The sequence below is a fragment of the Esox lucius genome, chromosome 16 (assembly GCF_011004845.1).
Source record: "Esox lucius isolate fEsoLuc1 chromosome 16, fEsoLuc1.pri, whole genome shotgun sequence".
Classification (NCBI taxonomy): domain Eukaryota; kingdom Metazoa; phylum Chordata; class Actinopteri; order Esociformes; family Esocidae; genus Esox; species Esox lucius.
This window is the reverse complement of record NC_047584.1, coordinates 10638867-10646431: the sequence shown is the minus strand read 5'-3', so window position 1 is coordinate 10646431 and position 7565 is coordinate 10638867.

Here is a 7565-nt window from a genome sequence, read left to right as displayed (position 1 = left end):
TCAAAGGTCTGCAGGGCTGTAATTGCTGCAAATGGTGGATTCTTTGATGAAAGCAAAGTTTGGAGGGCAATTATTATTTCAGTTAAAAATCATTATTTCTAACCATGTCAATATATTTCCTTTCGATTTTGCTAGATTTCCTATTCAAACTCATTTAATGTGTTTTCATGGAAAGTAAGGACATTTCTAGGTGACCTCAAACATTTAAACAGTAGTGAGTAAGTCCCCAGTTTCCACATATATGCGGTTTGTCAGTATGTTATGTGTTTATGTACAAACTGTACGTTATGTTGAAGTTAAAAAATCTTTTCAAAAGTGGATGTGATGTTAAGTGATTTGTGGTAAATGTAAAGTGAAGTCGATGCGATGTGAATGGGATGTGAATTAAACGCACACCTGCATGAATGTGATGTGAGGTAAATGCACATCCTCCCCGTTGTGTGACCCTAGAAAACAGCTAGTCATCTCTGCAAACATTAAGGCGGTGACTTGCTCATGCAGTTTCATGCTCCACAACACTCACTGAGCGCAACCTTACCTCACAGGAAGCAGCACAGGTACTAATCAAGGCACTTAATAACATTTCACGTCCTGATTACTGCAAATCACTGCTGTTGGCAGGGAACAACACCATACCCCTGCTAACCTATCCAGAATGCCACGCTTAATCTGGTGTTCAACTCTCCCAAGTTCTCCCGTGTCAACTCTTCACCAGTCATTCTCTTCACTACTAGCCCATGATGCTGGTCTACAAAGCAGCAAAGGGTGCTACTCCTCCCTGCCTTCAGGTAATGTTCAACCGTAAACCCCAAACTGAGCTCTTTATTCTGCCACTTATGTTTTTTTTGTCTTTGCATCCCAACGGTGAAACCAGCTTCCCCTTAATGTTAGCATAGCAGAATATCTGCCAATGTTCAGAAAACTACTGAAACCTCTTCAAAGAGTATAAAAAAAAACTTTTAAAAATATGAATTTTCCAATAATGCTAAAAGACCCAATACCGGATAAGCGGATGAAGATGAGAGATGAGATGCTAAAAGACAAAGAACAATTTTTAATTAAAAAGAAATTGACAGCTTTCTTAGCCTTTCTATAAATGTTTGAGAGAAGCGTTTAGTTTCCATTTCTGCCCTCATCAAGTTGACAAGTTGACTAATGTGTTTTATAAGAATTGAAAATCTTGCGATTGACTGTAACAACTAATGCAAGGTTTAGTCAACTGTTCTGCAGCCAGACAAGGACGCTAACTCCATATGAGCCTTAGATTCAAATGCCACTTGTGACAGCCATTGAACAGATTTCTTTCCAAAGTGAAATAGATGTACAGTAGTTTGACACCAAAATGTATGTCCCAAGGCCCCCAGGGATAAAGAGTAAAACATCTGAGACCAGATGATGACAAACAAAACCCTTAAAATGTTTCCAATCTTCTCTCCGTGTCAGTTGGAATTGATGTCTTGTGATAGGGGGCACACATTTCCAAAAGATTTCCAGTTCAGGTTCATATGAAACTATGGATCCATATCTGGAGAGGCGCATCCAGACAGTCCTAAATGGGAAATCACCAACATACTGCTGGCTTTTTTGCCAAAAGAAGTCTGACTTCTGCTTTTTGTTTCAGGGAACCTTACACATTAAGAAATCCCACCATCCTGAAAACCGTTTTCATAGCATATTAATTTAGCCAAGATAAGTCATCTTAGGGGAATGGTTAATAATTCCACCAGCTACAATAATCATTCTGTATGTGGATGCAATTTGGCCGTCAATAGTTTCATGTCAACAATCGTGACGTCATATTTACCAATGGAACCTGAGACACACTGGGGTATAATGTAAGATTTCACTAAGCCTGATGCTCTGAATGATAGCTGTGCTGTCCAAGGTGCTGAAATTCCAAATCCCCTATCAGTCCACCATATGGTCGCTTCTATCGTCCAGATTGGTCGAGCAGAGCTCCACAGGTGCAAAGCCCCAGCCTGAGCTTAATTAACTGATGGCAGCCGAGATGGAAACATCAGCAGGGGAAAGAGACTGGAAGATAGTGAGGAGTCAGATTGTCACCCACCCAGTAGACAGAGCCTGTCTCCCAAATGATAATCTGTAAAGTGCACTATATTTGACCACCCCAAATACACCTCTGGTATAGAGTAGTGCACTATGTATGGAAGAGGGTGTTTTTGGGACCAGCTCAGGGATGCAGGGGCACAGTTGGGACTAGCATCCATTCCCCTTGGACTCTATTTCAGAAGTCTGGTTCCTCTCATTGCCTCTGATAACACCCGATGGCCAGGTGTCAGCATGACGGAAGTGGCATTTACACTTTGAGAGAGCCTGAATATCTAATAATCCTGGTCAAAAGTAGACCTTCATCTAATGCAGTGTGGACTCATAATGGCTTCAACTTAAAATAATCCGCTAACATGAGGGTGCATTGCCTCTGACAAGGGTTCATATGGAATACCCTGTAAAGAACATGAAAATATTAGAATATTACTTAGAAAGTGGTTTTTTCTACCTATTACTGTGTGGAGATGAGGATTTGATTGTTAGAGTTTAATGGTGTGTCTTCTCCAGTCTGGAGGGGATCCTCTTTCCACTGTTGAATATTCATGAACCTGTCGTCCTTTGTTGGGATGACTATGAGAGGAACATTCTGATCATAGTTCTGGGAGCTGAACCCTCTTCATCTATCCATAGAGGTACACTAGAGCTACACTGGTAATTAGGTTGAACAATTGGCAAAACAGGGATCCAGTAATATGAGACGAGAGACATGACAAAACCTTAAAATATATAGATAGTGTTCATCCTCAGTGAATTGTCAATGCATGGTGTTCTGCATACTAAACAGACAGTGAATATGTCTTTGATTCAACATTGCGATAGAATGAAATTACATGTAACAAGCAAAATTATAAAGCGAAATCTCACTTTCTGACACAACAGCGTGCTATAATGCAGTGGACACTGAGGTTACAGGCACTCAAAGCTGTCATATTATATATTATAAACACCGTTATAAATAGAGGGGTGGGTGTTAAAATATAGAGTATATCAGAGTATAGCACAGCTTCCGGGACCCAGGGAGGGTAGATGCTGTTTAAATAAAAAATAATGCAGATCCAAATGAAATACTACTGTTGATTTGTATTGTTTACACACGACCTGTAGCCCAAAAGAAAAATAGACTTTGTCATGACAGCACGGTAATAACTAGTTAGAGCAACAACCTCATTCAAAACGAGATTACTACATTACCATAATGGAAGCTAGACAATCTGGAGGAATATCAGAAGGTTGCCACACGGCAGACGAATGACAGGACAGACATGATACTAATGGATTCCAGTGACTCGGTTAGATTTGGTTTTAATACACAGACAAGTAAACAGGGAGGAGAGGGAAGGGAGAGGGAAGCCGTTCTATTTCAGAGTCATCAGTGTTAAATGTAATAAAATGTCTCTTTGTGTGACAGAGAATTAATGGAAGATACAGTGGCTCTCAGGCCTGCTGGATAACTAAAAGCTTTGTCACAAATTGATACTTGATTCACCGGCTCTCAAAGAGAGAGGGAGAGAGAGAGAGAGAGAGAGAGAGAGAGAGAGGGAGAGAGATGGAAACTTTATGTCTATGATATATCATCATCAGGGACTATTGTTTTATCATCTGTGAAATGGTTTATGTGCCCTTGGATTTCCACATTTTTGGGACTGATGATAAATTCCCAAATCTTTGGCATTTAATGTAACTTTTTACACATTACATTTTTGAACAAGACACATTTCACAGTGTAAAGCCAGTATCACATTTCAGTACTATTCATCCACTGCATTGGTCATGAATGCACCGTGTTGACATCATCCACATGGGCTCTTCCATCTCTCGTCCATGTCAAGGTTCTTACTGCTGATGGGTATATCACCGGTTCTACTACAGATGTTGATTTTCTGCACCCCACAGAACTCCTGTGGACTATCAGATAGTGACCACTGTCCCCTGCAGTGTCCTGAAATTGAGTTGGGCAGCTAGGACTCAGCTGAACAAGATTGGGCAAGAAGGAGGTCCCAGAACAAAATTACATAATTCGACTTTTGTCCTATTGCCCCCCCAAACCACCCTATTGTTTAGTAACAACAGCAGCACAGCGTTTAATGAAGTAACAAGTGTGTTCTTCACAGAAAAAGCTTTTACAATTAGGCCTAACATTGTCTGCACATTTGGGCGCAATCACATTTCTACACACAAAACAACTTTTTCACTCAATAGAGTTTCTACTACACTTAGAAATGAGTTTCACTCATTAAAACCATGCCTTTTAATGAGGTCTTACTTTAAATCGAATTTTGTCAGACTTAATAGAATTTATGGAGAGAATGGGTAAAGAATATTAGCTGTCTGATTTTAATTTGGTCCATTACACAGGGTTGTCACAGCTTTCACCTCACCACTAAACGTAATTTGCACAATAATCGGTGGCATCTCTTTATAGCCCAGGAAAAAATAAGCAGAAGACTGCTGGATTCTGATCCCATGATAGTTGTACCAGCTCCTGCTATTGTGCATTTGATCAAGGCAGTAAACACCAGAATGAGTATAATAGATACTGTATAAAACACATCAGCCTCTTCATCTGGAGAACTGCTCAACATCAGCCTACATAACATGAAGTCGAAAGATTTAAGAACAGAGTAGGTGCACCTTAGCTAAAGTCTAGGGTTGCCAACTTTGTCACTATGAAATGAGGGAAAAAAGGTGGGCTGGTCAAGTGCATGCTCAAGTGTCGTGATCAGCACTGCTGCTGTTATATCAGTGGTTAGATCAGCGTAGTAGTCAAAAAATGGGACAAGTGAGGTCCCGTGCAGGACAAATTAATTAGGCTCAAAATTCGGGACGTCCCACCTAATTCGGGACAGTTGGCAACCCTACTAAAGTCCCACACTTAGGTTTTCCATACCCTAGCTTACTCAGTGTAGAACCATGAAATTGCCAAATACTTTATTTTGGTGGCTACAGCTTACGCGGTTTGATAGTGAAGGTCACACATTTGCAATTCAGTTCCATAAGCACCGTTAGAATAACACCTCAATATCAGCATGTGATACAAAAAACCCAGCTAGTTAACAATGGACACAAGCTGTCCTAAATTCATTGCTGTTTTCTTCAGATGTCTCTGTTTGCCAGACGGCCAATGTGGAGCCAGCCAAGAGTAGTGAATGTCTCTCACTGAGTGACTACCAGTGGTTAAATAGCACAGTGGTTAGAAATGCAGACTGCCACCCATTAGGCCAGGAATCAAATCTGACCAGGGAGAAGAAAGATTTGTTGAGGGAAAACCTGGCTACAAGCATCAATAGCTACACAGGGTAAACCAAGGAACCAGCCAAAAAGAAAAAATGGCCGCATTGCCTCAAGTGTCCATAAAGGTAACAACTTCACCACAAATGCAGTTCTAAAACCCACTTGAATGCAGCACCGTTTGAGTCTGTGTCTCAAAATGAACATGTTAAATATCACTATTTAATGCATTCCCAAATAGAATGATAATGCAGAATTATCCCCTCACTACAAGTAGGCACACAAATGCCATAACCAAAGCAATATGGATGATGCTACTGGCTTTGTAGTCAGTTTGTAGCCTATACCCTTTCAGAAGCCAAAAATGTCCCATCTTTATGCGGATTGACAGATTATTTGACACTCTCAAAATGATGAGCAAACAACAACCAATATTTGGTAAATAGCTATGCAGACAGGACGTTGGGACACACAAAAATACAATATGGAGTGCTGTGATAGTGTCAGAAGTATGGACAAACTAAGGACAAAGGCCAGTCAACATAAACACCAATATGTATTTAATGACCAAAATGTCATTGGCAATCGTGGTTGCGGGGCCCTCTTGTGGCTGGGGTCCTGGGCTGCAGCCTGTTACCCATTGGGTTAGTAAGGACTATCATTTGAATGAAACCTATTACCAATTTAAATGTTGTACTTGAAAAGGTAACGAACACTTAGCAATATAAAATGCATTGCGTGTAGAATATGCCTTTTAAATAAAATGTATACAATTGAATAAAAGTATATACACAGCCTATACAGAAACATTAAAACATCTGCGACATCCCCTAGGTTGCCAGAAAAATCAAGTATTTAAATAATACTGAAGTAATTAACATGCAAAGTGCTAAATGTACATGTTTCAAGAAAGCCATCATGTTTCTTTTTATAGTACTGTCTGTAAGATAGGTCTACCTATCAATGTTCTCATGCTGTTGTGGCGCAGGAACGTTATTAGTTTGTCAAGGACATGTTATATTAATATTTAACATCTCTGGATTTTCTGTTTTCTTCTGAGTGGCAGACATATACGTTCCAGTTTATTAATATTTTGTTACTACAGCTAGCTATCTTTCCACGCTCAACTGTAGATGATCAAGACACAACTAGCAGACTGATATTTCCAGTAAAACCAACACTCATACACCGTGGCATAACTATTGGGGGTGTATGAGGTGCGGTTGCATCTACCATAACATTCTGTAGTATTTTTATATTACATTGTTTGTTTCTATTCTGTTATCACAATCGGATGGCAGATGGTAGCATAATCTACGGCAGGATAGGCTTCACATGGGTGTATATTGCTCCATAAGTTTTGTTCCTGGGGTGGAGGGTTGGAGGGGCAGTATATGTTCAATAGTTTTTTTAATGTTTTGTTACATCAGCTAGCTCTCTTTCCACACTCAACTATAGATGATCAAGTCAGAACTAGCAGACTATACTTTTCAGTAAAACCAACACTTGTATATACAGTGGGGAGAAGTATTTGATACACTGCCGATTTTGCAGGTTTTCCTACTTACAAAGCATGTAGAGGTCTGTAATTTTTATAATAGGTACATTTCAATTGTGAGAGACGGAATCTAAAACAAAAATAGAATTCCGACTCTCACAAACCTGTTAGTTTTTCTTTAAGAAGCCTGTCACGGCTTCGGGGTTAGAGGAGCAAGGAGGAGCAGGAGAAGGCGTGGTGGAAGGATATTTAATAGTATCCAAACAAAATATACAGTATATGCTTCACGAAGCGTAGCACAGCTCTTTAAACAGTTGGAGACAATCACACACAAAGACAGGGGGAGCAGAGGGAACATATATACCGGGGGTAATGGCGATGATGAGGAACAGGTGCACTAAACAGGACACAGGTGAAATGGATGATGAGACGGTGGTGTCAGAAGGCCGTTGACGTCGACCGCTGGAGCCAGCCCGCTGCAGGGGGAGGTGAACCAGCAGAGGTCACAGTTGTCACAAAGCCCTCCTGTTCTCCCCTCATTACCTGTATTAACTGCACCTGTTTGAACTCGTTACCTGTATAAAAGACACCTGTCCACACACTCAATCAAACAGACTCCAACCTCTCCACAATTGCCCTGATCAGAGAGCTGTGTAAGGATATCAGGGATAAAATTGTAAACCTGGATAAGGCTGGAATGGGCTACAGGACAATAAGCAAGCAGCTTGTTGAGAAGGCAACAACTGTTGGCCCAGTTATTAGAAAATGG